This window comes from Phoca vitulina, unplaced genomic scaffold (genome assembly GCF_004348235.1).
Source record: "Phoca vitulina isolate PV1807 unplaced genomic scaffold, GSC_HSeal_1.0 scaffold36, whole genome shotgun sequence".
Classification (NCBI taxonomy): Eukaryota; Metazoa; Chordata; class Mammalia; order Carnivora; family Phocidae; genus Phoca; species Phoca vitulina.
The window spans coordinates 18,909,170-18,922,137 of NW_022589739.1; the positions used below are offsets into that span (position 1 = coordinate 18,909,170).

General features: G+C 50.4%; 1 protein-coding gene across 3 annotated transcripts in view; it reads right to left on the minus strand.

Annotated features, from left to right (window-relative positions):
• Nucleotides 1-12,968, minus strand: part of TENM4 (teneurin transmembrane protein 4) — a 1,359,030-nt gene that overhangs the window by 695,176 nt on the left and 650,886 nt on the right. The window contains exon 1 of one of the 3 annotated variants that reach the window (XM_032427009.1): nucleotides 12,110-12,552. The exons of the other annotated variants lie outside the window; for them this stretch is intronic. The gene's annotated coding sequence lies outside the window, so the exon portion shown is untranslated. Of the gene's footprint in view, nucleotides 1-12,109; nucleotides 12,553-12,968 lie in introns of those variants that run through there. 3 annotated transcript variants of the gene reach the window in all.

Below are 12,968 nucleotides of genomic sequence, written 5' to 3' on the forward strand. Positions count from 1 at the left end.
CCCCCCCCCCCCCCCCCCCCCCCCCCCCCCCCGCTGAAGCAGAACCTGCATTTTAACAAGTCCCCAGGCAGCGCCTATATCTACATTGAGTTTCAAAGCCCTCTCCAGAACACAACACTTTTTCTTACTTTGAGGTGGATTTGAAGTGATCTTAAAAAAAAAAAAAAAAGAAGAGAAGAGACAATCAGCCAACTGAATAGGATTTCTCAAGCAAATATTAATTATCTAAAAGATGTAAAATCACCCAAACCATCCAGAAGTGCAGAGCTTGCAGGCCTTTGGGCAATGTCAAGTCTGACACCAATCCTGGAGAGCTACCACATGATCCCCTTTCATAGGGAGCAGAGACCAGGTACTCCCTCTTCTACCCCAGGAATCCTGAGTGCAGGTTGTGCATGAATGGTTAACAGGGCCTCTGCCCAGAAGTATACATAAAAGGAGTAAAACCAGGTCAAAGGAATATCACAGTATCTCTAGGCAAAGGCTAGCGAGGCCTTTTCAGCACTCGGGATGCAACTGTGTTGAAATGAGGAAAAAGGCTGAGTGAGAAGGCCACACTTTTCTGACCCAGATGCCCCAGTTTGCCAGGAGGCAGGGAGGCGATGAGAAAGAAGCTTTGATTACTATATCTGTAGTCCCATGGCTCAAATAAATTAGGTCACCCTCCTCATACATAAATTACTCAATATGGGATCCCTTCATGCTTTGAAGAAGGGAGGGAAGGAACATTTAATGAGGCTCTACTTTATTCACCATTTCTCAATCCTGGCTGCAACTTGGCATCACCTGGGTCCCAGCCACAGCTGTTATAGAGCACTCTGGGGTGGGGCTGGGGCACTGGTGTTGGGTAAGAGCTCCCAGGTGATCCTGATGCATAACCAGGGTTGGAATCCACAGTATTGGGCACTGAGCTGGAACTCAAAATCTAGCAGGAGACAGTAGCTCAGAGAAGAAGATAAAGAATCATTATGCCAATCTGGTGCCGAGTGGCAAAGGGACAGAGCTGGAATCAGAACCAGGATCTGCTGGTCTAAATCTAGAGCATTTTGGTTTTTCCACTTCTATAGGCCCCTCCATTTTTTCAAACGGCAGGGATGCCAGAGGTCCTCTCAGAGTCTGACTGCAAAAACCATAATAAATAGGCTCCTTCAGATCCTCCCAGTAGCCCCCTCCACCATAGCTCTGTCTGCCATTGACCCGTGTAAACAGTGCAATCAAGGCTCCAGAAGCAAGAATCAAGAGGACCAGGAGCTGAGTGGGTGCGGAGGTCACAGGAAAAACAGCAAAGCCAAGAGCTACATTCACACAGAAGACCCTGCCTGTTAAGTAAGCACTGTGCAAGTTACTTCACAAACCCACACCAACTCTTTGAGGTCAATACTTCGGCTTTCCATTTTATAAATGGATGGAAGCTAAGAGAACCTAATTAACTCGCTTGAATTCATACAGCTACCAGATGACAAAGCAGAGAATTCAAGCCCAAGTCTGTTGGGCATTTTCCTCTGCCTTACATGGCCTTGGGAAGCACTTACTCCAAGTATATGGGGGAACCATCCCTGGTGGAGAAAAAGCAACTCATGACTTAGCTGTCCCCAAATAAGTTACTTTAAAGGCCCTGGAAATAATGATGCTGATTCAACAATGACAAGGTCTCACAAAACTCACATTCTTTTATGACAATCCTGCCGCCAACCCTAATAAACACTTACTATTATCCCCATTTTATGGATACGGGATCTAACTCATGGAGATGTGAAGTAACTTGCCCAAGGTCCCACAAAGTCTTAAAACTGGGAGCTGGGGATGTCCACAAATTTGGTACCTCTTTCAAGCTACCAAGAAGTGAAGTGTGGCAGATCTTTGGTGGCCAAAAGTCACAGGGCCAAGGCCCCTGCAGACTTCCCAGGAAATGGTTCTAGGACCAGCATCCCAGCCTCTGTTACTTGGCAGCTCAGGGCTACATTTTTAGTCAAGCGAGTTTTTGTTATAATCATTCAACCTACAGAAAAGGAATGTCTGTCTTACTTATTCCTTGAAAGGGATGAGTGCATGGCTGGGAAATGTTGAAGGGTTTACATAGCATTAGGACAAAGTGCATCCAGGGAAACCAGGAAGGGAGCTGGTGAGCCCGCACCAAAGAAGGCACGAGCTTCCGAGGCCGCCAGACTCAGTCCACTCCCGCTCTGTCATTCACAAGCCCATGTGACAGGGGCGGTGTCACGCAACCACCAGAGGCCCCACTCCTTCATCTGGAAAGTGGGGATTCTTGCCGATTTCACCAGTGTCCTGGGGAATACATTAGCTTATGTTCTAGATAGCCCTGCGTGCCAGGCCCTGAAGCCATTTGCCTCTTTATTTACCTGTATGTGCCAGATGTTCTACGGAAGTGAACACTTAATCCTCATCGCCATGTGATATGAGATGAGATCTATCACTTTCCCGATTTTATAGAGGAGAACACTGAGGCACAGAAGGGTTGCTCAAGGTCATATGGTGAGGAGGTGAGGGTCAGGGTCTAAACCTAGTTCTTGCAGGCTTCAAAGCTGATGTTCTTCCCAAGACTCCATGCCACTCAGTCTGAAGAACCTCAGAGTGCACGTACAAATGGACTTAACCGGCCACAAAGAGGAATTAAGGTTGGGCAGAAATACGTCCTGGCCTTGAAGGTAGACAAACACAACTGGATAAACTAGACATTCCAAAATTGCTATAAAAGGCAGATTAAGAGCAGCTGGGAGTCTCTGACCACACAACATAGCAGACAGAGGACAGGGCCTGAGTGCACCCAGTTGCCAAACTTCTTAGGTTAGTTCAGTTAAAAAAATAGGTAAAAGAAAATAAAACACAAAACTTTAGAGGAAATAGCTAAAACAATTGTCTCAAAACAATCAAAAATACTATTAATTCACAGGCTACTACTTTTAATACTTTGTTTCTTTTTAGTCCTGCTTCAACGAATGTCTGCTTTGGAAAACATACTTTGGATTTAATAGTATAGCATTATTTTTTTAAAACAATTTTATTGTGGCATTTTCCTATGTCACAAAAACAGATGTTTGAAAATGACATTTAATCTTTATATAATATCCCCCTGTTTGGCTGCCATACTTTACTTGTCCGATCCGATTGTTCATCTTTTTTTTTTTTTTCACTATTATAAATAACAAGGCAATGAACATTTTTATTCTGACATCTTTTCTGCCCATCTTTGATTATTTTCTTTGGCTAGATTCCTAGAATTGGAATACTGAGCTAAAGGGAACAAGTGTTTCTAGGACTACTGACAGTTATTGCCAAATTGCTTTCCTAAAAGGGTGTATTAATTTGCATTTCCACCAGCAGCAAAGGAGAGTACCTGTCTCCCAGCACCCTCCCCAGAATCCAGCACTGTCTTAGAAATAATCTTGGCTAATAAGAGAGGTGAAAAATAGTAGCATGAGTTTGCAAAGAGACACAGAGTGTTTGATAACCTACCTAGAGTCATACAACCAGTCCGTGGTTCAGCCAGGATTTGAACTGAAGAAGCTCAGCTCCAGAAGCCAGGTCCCTAACCACTACTGGAGTACGCAGTACTCAGCCTCATGTCAGCTCTTGTTTTAGGGAATTTTACATGAGAGTTCTACATGGGCAGATATCTTTACATTAGTCTTTCATTATCCTGAGCGACTGGACCAACACTCTGCAATAGAACTTTCTGCAGTGATAGAAATGTTCTGTATCTGCATTGTCTGATATGATAGCCACTATCCTCTCCTGAGCACTGGGAATTTGGCTAGTGTGACTGAGGAAATGAATTATTAATTTTATTTAATTTTAATTAAATTTAATTTAAATTGTGACTAGTGACTACTGCACTCACTGCACAGTGCAGCTCTCGAATATCTAGTGCATCACCCAATAAATATTTATTAAGTGACAAACTCAAGTAATCTCTTAATTCTGCCTCCCTCTACCATACTTCCTGCAAGGCAAAAGTTTGCCTCCTCCATCCTCATCTCCATGTGTCCATTTGTTCTCTCAAACGCAGGCTTAATGCTATTTATCTGCCATGTGGGGGTGATGTGAAGATCAGCTAATTAATGTTTGCAAAGAGGTGCATTGCTGACTGGTTCTCAGAATAATTGCACATTAATAAAACGTTTAAACGACCAATTCCCACCCAAAGGCCAAAGGAGGGCTGAGTTTATTCAGTAAAGAGCTGGTTTTTCTGACTCCCTCTGAACTAGATCCTTCCGCTGTGGACCTCATCAATACAAACTCCTTCCATCTACAACATTCCACCAATCAGAAGAGACTGAAATGTACTTTCACAATGGTTTTGATGTCACAGTTTGATGAGTAAATTAATAATACAAACAAGATTGGGGAGGGCGGATATTTAACCAACTTGAACAAATTGCTTTTAAGCTCTTAAGCACTTTCATTGCTTGCATGATAATGAAACAAATTTTTAAATGTCTTCATCCACTCTCAAAGTAGACCCAGTAAAAGGACCTCTAAAGAGAAACACTTTGCTAAGCACTCAGTTTTAATTACATGGCATTCCAAAAAGTTACAAAGTTGCTATTCTAGAAGAAACAAGGGTTTTGGAGCCCGAGAGGCCTATGATCAAATGCTAGTCCTAGGTATGTGACCTTGGGCAAATGGTTTGCCTTACTGAGTCCCAGTTTCCTCATCTAGAACACGGAGGTAATAGTAGCTACTTAACACACAGAAAGCACTCAATATGTGTTTGTTTGACACTTGCCCCATTCTTCCACCACCTTCAACCACAAGATAAGAGAACTATGTCCCTCCCTACTCTGTCTGCTAAAAGATGCCAATTCTCAAAACCCAAAAGGAAAGAAAGGACACATCCCTTTATAGTGCCATCTATAAATATGAGAGCTCCTCTTGATGTCTGGTGGTCATTATTATTACTTTCTGAAATAATGTCAGAGTAGGAAGTAGCTTGAAACCTGGCTACTAAAAGTTTGGACCAGGGACAAGCCTCATGGCATCATCTTGGAGCTTACCAGTAATGCAGACTCAGGCCCCTCTTCAGATGTACTGAATCAGAACCTACACTTTAACAAGACTCTTGGGTGATGTATGTGCATATTAAAAGTTTGAGAAGTACGACCTCACAAAACATCAAATCCACTCTCCTCTCCCAACCTAATTTTATAGAAAGGGAAACTGGTTCCAAGTATGGGCAAGTGTTTTACCCTAAGCCATAATGTGTTAGCTGCAACTCTTTTGCTTGACTTTCAAGGGGTTCAAAGACCCGATTTTTTGAATCAACAATCATTCCACAGCAAGAAATTCAGCTCTTGAAAAGAAAACATTCTTAAAATCTAATGTGCTTGAGGGTTATAATGATTTATCAATTGTATCTGATGGTCATTGCCACTGGGAGCAATAAGGCTACCATCCACAAAGCCATGCAGGACTCAAGGAGATAGGGAGGAGGGGGCACTGAATAACAGCTTTTGAGATCCTGCTACGTTTCTGTCCTGCGTCCTTTTTGTTTTCCAAATGAAAGAAAGGCCCCGATTTGATGTTCAGAACATGACAAAGGACAAAACCGTCCCACTGCCTTCCCTAGTGAAACTGGAGAAGCGTCAGTATCAAAGGCAGCATCTAAACACTTGTCAGATTCCGAGTCTGCGACCCGTGCACTGGGTTTCCCACATGGTGACCACACCATGCAACAAGGCCGAGGTGACCTTTCTCTGATCTAAAGGGGCTCCTGATGTCTCCTGCTGGGTACGGGGACACCTTGGAAATGGGAGGACTGGGTTTTCCCCCAGTGGCTCCACTGAATTCTTTGTCAGATGACGAGTCATCTAACCACAGGGAACAAATCTTTTCTGGGTCACAGAAATTTGACACGTGACAGCAAGACTGACAAATACACCCTCTCACTGAACTGGCCCATACCAGGATGGGAAGAGATACCCAACTACCCCCACTTAGGAAACAGCATGTAGGCATGTTAATTTAATTTTTTACTGTGCCCAGGCACCCTGCAGAGACACAGCTGGGCGGGTTTTCCAGCAAAATGCCCTGCAGCGGATGGGGATAAGCTTGCTGTGGGTAGTCCCAATTGTTTCCTTTGTCAGATTTCCTAGGCAGCCATTCCAAGGCCTCTGAGCCAAAGGAAAAGGGAAGGGGGAAGGGCAGGGAAGGATGGAATCCATCGTCTGAGCAAATGCTAGACACACACACTTCTCTGAGGAACTGTTTGTCATTCACTGTGGAGCCAGCCCCACCTACAATACAGAGGAACATATTTACATATTTCAACTCCATTGCTGGCTGAAGCGCTACAGAAAGTGATGATTCGTAAACAGCCAGGGAAGAAAAATGTTCTTGAAAAAGGATTTGCCTATCACTTCAGCAGAACAGCTCAAATGCAAATCCCCTGCTTGAGGTCTGATTGTCACCCCTACCTCCCTCTGCTACCCAGGCTCCCAAGTCTAGAAGGGACTGCAAAGTAAACAGCCATATTCTGGCTTAAAAGATGAAGTAGAAATCACAGTGTAGTCTACTGCTTCTCATGAGTGAGAGAAGTATTAGCATGGCCTATGCCTGTGACCCTGCAATCCTACTTTCTAGGAATTTGTCTTAAGGAATACAAAAATTACACAGCGTGCACAAGGATGGCTACTGCAGCTTTGTTTTAATTAAAAAAAAAAAACTAAAAATAAACAAGTCAAAATTTCAGTACTGGTTAAATAAATGATGGCATATTAAAACACTGAGGTTCTATGCAGTTATTAAACATGTTGCCAGAGGGAGAAATATTATAACACGGCAAGATCTATCATTAAATGAAAATACATAATTACGACTCTGATCTCATTTTTTTACATGCATAAAGTCCCACGTTACGACTCAAAATGTGGTGAAACTTATTTTCCTTCTGCTTTTTCTCTATTGTCTTACCTTGCTGCAGTGAACACAGATACTTTGATAATTAGAATAAACACAATAAAAGTTTAAAAAAAACTGTGGCAAAGTAATAAATACAGAGGAATAAAGCATCTACATTTACACTATTTCATTAGAAGCTTTTCTTGTGGAAAACTATGTGTTCAGAGATCTATATATGCTGGACTCCCTGGAAACCGGGGCACGTGTTACTTTCCAAGTGGCCCCCATAGCAGTCTGTCAGTGCAGAGCAATGACAGAGTGATTCAGCTTTCAGCTACAGTAAGCCAGGCTGATAAACCACGTAAGAAGGCAGGTAAAAATCGGTCTCTCGGATCTAGAATTGACGTTGATTTACCCTGCTAGGCTCTTGGAATCAAATCTGCAAGGCAGTGATTTAAATCCCATTGTTCTTTTGTTTCCCTTTTGAGATTTATGGATGTGGGAGAATGTATTGGGAAAGAACAGTGGCCAGCTTGAGGTCCAGGCAGGGTAGCCGCTTATTGGGACTGGACAGGGGAGGCTGAGTACCCAGGTGAGGATTTACACCAGGTGACAATCAATCTCATTTTCTTCAACCCCTCTGAGTTAAAGAGTGTAACGCTTGTATTGTCCAACAATCTTTATCTTAAATTCCTAATCACCCTCTTTCCCATATTTTTAACTCTTGATCTGGAAATATCGGGTTATGTAACATGCCAATCTGCACAGGAATGTAATTCTGTCATAAAAAAGGACTCAATGAGGGAGAAATTCTAACAAAACTGGAAATGACTTTTCTAAGAAAAGAGAAGATATTTTTGTTTCAAGCACTTGAGCTGTTTTTAAATAGACCACGGATGCAATGTTGCTGGTTCTTTTGGGGATGTTGATTTTCCTGCCCAACCCCCACCCAACAAATGCACCGTGTTGGAAAGGGATGAAGGAAGTGTAAGGGAATGATCATCTGTGAGGTTTTGTGACATTAATCCTTACTTTGTTGTAAACTAGAGAATATCTTCCCATTTATAGGAGAGCAAACTGAAGTTCCAAAGGTAACTCAGGCCACATCGCCAGGATTTCCACCCAGTAAATAAAGGAGTTAAAGTCACATCCCACCAATTTACTCCCACAAAACCAGAGGCGGTTAAACAGATTATGCCACAGAGAGTCAGATCTATTGGAGATCCAAATTGTCCAGTACTATAATACCCAGTCTCCCACGGCAACACCTGTTCAGTGGGGAGCTCACTACCTCATATTCCAGATTATTCCCTTCGCTGTAGAACTGCCCTCTGATGATTCTTCTTTAGGCTGAACATTGGTTCCACCGCCCCTCTCCCCCACCCCAGCCCCGCAGTGAGCAAGGCTGACCCTATTTCCCCCCAAAGTCCATTAGGGTGGTTTATTGGATTTTACTGGCTCCATTCTACCCCCATCCCCAAAAAGAGGCCTTGATGACAACAGGGAGCTGGCAGATGAAACCAAGAAATCTCAAAAACCTAACCTTCCCATTCCTGACAACTTCCCTACCCTCAGAAGACGGTGAATTCACACGCCAACCTGCTCTCTGCCCCCGCTCACTTAAAGACACATGCTGGGAATAAAACCTTCCCTGAATTAGCCCCGTAACGCTATAGGAACATCTCCGTCCTAAGTTTGCTGGGAGAACCTGGGGGCGTTCACTTCCGCGACGTTCACAAGGACCTACTGCACGCAGGGAACCGCTGAGAGGCGACGCTCGTTCGCCCCGGGAAATCAGCTCAGCCTTGTCCAATTCCACTAGGCGGAAGGACGCCCATCATCACCAGAGAAAACAGATTCTTTCTCATCATTCTCTTATAACGCCTACAAAGAGGGGAATCCCATTTTTGCGCGATGGCTGGCCTCGCCGCACACCCCCCTTCCAGGCTCGCTCGCTCTCTCTCTCTCTCTTTCTCTCTCTCTCTCTCTCTCTCTCACACACACACACACACACACGCACACACAAACTTGCTTCCACCACCACCTGTGAAAACATCCCTCCTAACTTTGGCGAGGAGAGCTCCGGGGCAGAGCTAACGGCGGAGCGCCCGGAGCGCGCCGCGGGGCGGAGGATGGGGGCAGGCGGGGAGAGAGCAGCGCGGCCGGACCGACCCAGCGGCGCGGCTCCTGGGCTAGCACCCCGCCGGAACGCGGCGGTCGGGGCTCGGGTTTCCCGTGCAGGCCCCGCCCACCCGGCGGCCCGGCTAGTGCGGACTGCGGCGCGGCTCGGCCGGCCGAGGAGCCGGAAGCCGGGGGCACAGCAGACGGCGGAGAGCGCGAGGGGGCCTCGGCCCGCGCCCCCGACCCGGGACGCCGGGGGGGTGGGGGGTGGAGAGAGGCCCGTGGAGAGGACGGCGGCGCCCGGCCGGCGCGGAGGCCGTGGAGCGGGAGGGCGCCGGGAAACAGGTTGCCACCGAGCCCCGTCCCCTCCCCGCGGCCGCCCCGCCGCGACCGGATTCCCTGTCCGGAGCAAGCACAGCCCCTCCGGGGCGCCCTCCTCCTTACCGGACCCTCGCGGCCGCCCCGGAGCCTCTCAGGCAGCCGGGTTAAAGGCGCCTTCAGCAAGGTCAAGGCGCGGCCGGCGGGCACCTGGCGATTTTCCCCAGCCGAGCACGAGCTTTGTAATCGCATTGTTAAGGATCACGGCAGCAGCAGGAAATCCGAACGGCCCCACAGGTCTGCGAAGGGCGGATTTATTTTACAGCGCGGAACATACTCAGACAGACTCGGGATTTCAGGGGGAGGGGATGCGGGGTTTCGGGACCGTGGAATGTGGCAAAAACAAAACCCTCCCCTCCACCCAAGCACACCACCACCTCCTGCCTGCGGGGGGAGGGGGAGAGGGAGTTCGGGGCCACTGTGCCTCAGACTTCAGCGTTCCGCACGCCTCTGTCAGGTCTGGGGTGGTTTATCCCTCTACAGGCGAAAAAAAGATTTAAAAGCACTCCACTACTGTGGTTTCTCTATCAAAGACCATCAACATGCTACAGGCTGCGGCAGCTATGGGAAGCAGGGAGAGAATAAACGCAACAGAAGCAAACTGCGCTCCGCGTAGGAGAGAAGCAAGGAGGCGGAAGCCATACTCTGCGCTTATCCCCATCCTACCCCATTAGCTCCCGGCTAGCCCTGGAAACCAGGAATGGGTACCTAATGGTGGCCAACCCTGACAGAGGCCAGCCCTCTCCCTCCTAACCCCCCGCCAGAGTAGGCCTGGATGGCTGGCATGCTTGGCATCTCCAAGGTGGACCAGACAGCGCAGGCAGGTTTCTAAACACGTGAAGGGCACTGGGTGTGAAAGATGGGTTGGAGGAGATCTGAGAGGCAGAGAAGAGAGGCTTAGCGGTTCCCCAGTATGCAAAGTTAGTTTCCTGAAAGAGCATCCCCTGCAAGGCCTCCCAACACCCCCGAGACAGGCTCGGGCTCTGGGGACTCCATGAACCCTGAGTTCTGACCGGCTTTTTCTCTTTGATCAATCCCAAAGTCTCTACCCAATTCCTGTCTCGATAACCGGTTCTTTGGAGACAGTAGCATCAGCACCCAACGCCGACCATGGAATTGGGGGCCGTGGTGCCAGGCGTCTCCCTGCCCTCCAGTCTCGGGATGGGTGCGCCCCGGTACTTACATTCCCCAAGCAGGCAAACTTTCAGGCTTGTCTTTCGCGAACCGGGTGCTCACATCACGGTTCTGGGTAATCACTGAGCCAGTTTATATAATTGCCCGCGATGCCGTACGGCAGATCTTGCGTGCACCAACGCACAGCTCAGCACTTGGGCACCTTCTCGCCCCCGCGCTCGAATCCCGAGCGTGCCCCGCTGCCGCCTTCCACAAAGCAGCAAGGCGATCTCGTGGATTTGTCAAATACCAAGGGTTCAGGCAGGATCTACCAAAACCCAAGCTGCCTCAATGCGCCCCTTTCGCTGCATTGGTGTCTTACGGATAACTGCATCTCTACAAACCTCGCTAGGCCTGGGGGGTGGGAGGGGGATAGAGACAGGGGCGGGGGGGTTGGCGCGGTTCTAAAGAGGGCTCCTATTACCCAACCGAGTAATAATACCCTCGTCCACATGGACCAAGGTGCACAAATCGCCTTAACGTGTCGCCCTGAAAGGGGAGCCAACTTCCAAAGTTAGAGACCACGCAGTTGAATTTCCAGTACTTTCCAACCTCGCCTAGGCGGGGACAGGGCCAAGAAGGGGCGGGCAACGGCCAGCGAAGCCCACCCTACCGCTCAGCCAAGGAGGACTCACCAGTTGAACCTTCCCTCGCCCCCAGTAGTTAGCTGTGTATTCCCTGGTTGCGCGTACACACACACATGCACACACACACACTCCGATACCACCTTCACGTCTGCTTCCTTCAAAAAAGACTGCATTTTTTAAAACGCGAGGAAAAAGACGGAGGTCGGTGATCACATTTCAACCCAGAGCAAATTTCTCCAAACCACGGTGCGAGTAGTCACACACACATACACACACGCACACACTCACACTCACACCCAGAAGCGCTCTGAGCGTCCACCCGCGCGGCTGCAGCCTCCACTCGCTGGGAAGGGAACGTCAGCACCGCTGCAGGGCGGCGGGCGAGGAGAGGCGAGCGCCGCGCGGGCTGCAGAGGGCGCGGGGCTGGGGTCGCTCTCGCGTTCCTCCGCTCCAACCGTGGCGCACGCGGGGCCGCTGCAGCCGGTGCTCGCCCCGCAGGACGGGCTGCAGGGGCCAGAGCCGGGCGCCGCCTTCCAGGCTCTTCCAGCGACCGCCGGGGCCCAGGGGCAGGCTGGTCTGCAGAGGGGCTGCGGACTCTGGGGCTGGGGCGGGGAAGGGGATCCCCGCGAGGAAGACGAACCCGGGCGCGCCGCCTCCCTCCCACCCGCAGTCCCGAGTCCCGGACCCGCGCCCACCTCCCCACTCTCCCCTAACCTTCGCTCTCAGACTAGTCCGCGGCGGGCTCCGGGGGCTGCGGCGACCGAGGCTCGGGCTCCTCACTGGCTCGCCTCGCCGGCAGCCTCCCGCCCAGCCTCCCTCCCTTCCTCCGTCAGTGCGGGCCGAGGGAGGAGAGCGTCTCCTGGAACGCTGGGCGTCCGTGCAAGCCGCCCCGACCCCGCCACGGCCAACGAGCAAAGAGGGGCGAGGGAGCCGGCGAGATGCCGCCGCGGTCCCCGAGGCGCTTTTCCGTAGAGCGGAGCGCGCCGCCTTACCGTGGCTGCAGGCTGCCACCGCCGGGGAAGCGGGGAGGAGGGCGGCAGGGAGGCTCGGCGCCGCGCGGGTGGCTCCTCTGGCGCTCGGCGGCGCGGCTCCTCGGCTCCGCGAGCCGGAGCAGGGCGCCCAGGAAGGAGCGGGTCCCGGCTCTGCGCTCAGCTCCAGCGAGACCAACAATAGCTCCCGAGGGGAGCGGAGCCCCAGCGAGCCTCCAGCCGCGCGCGCACGCCCGGCTCCCGCTCCCGGCCGCTCCCGGCCGGCGTCCCTGCCAGCACTGCTGCCCCACATGAAACAGCTGCAATCCCGAGGCTTCTGGGGGGGTTGGGGCGGGTGTGTGCGCGCGCGTGTGTGTGAGTGTGTGTGTTTAATAGCTTCCCTCCTCTTCTTCCCCTCCCTGCCTGCTCGCCTGCCTGCCTCCGTCCCCCACCCTCGCTCTCTTACACACAGACAGAGAGGGCGAGCGAGAGAGACACACACACACTCACGCGCACACGCAGGTTACATGAATGGGAGGCGGGAGCCAATCCTGCGAGGCTGGGCGAGCCGCGGCGCACGGGCGCTGCGAGCAGGGCCGCACCACGGCGCGGGGGGCGCCACGCAGGTGACGCGTGGCCTCCCGGGGCCCCTCGCCGCCTCTCGGCTTGCCCCAGTCTCTGTGCTCTCCCCGATGGCTTCCTCTCTCCCCCTTCCCTCCTTTCACCCCGCTCCTTTCTCCATCTTCGCTCCCTTTTATTGCCTTTTCTTTCTCGAATTCTCCTAGTTGTCTCAGTTCAGTATCTTCCTCGGTCTGCTCTTTTCTTTTACCGTCTTCGCTCGCTCAGTCCCTTTCTCAAACTTTCTCCTTCCTTGTCCCGACTT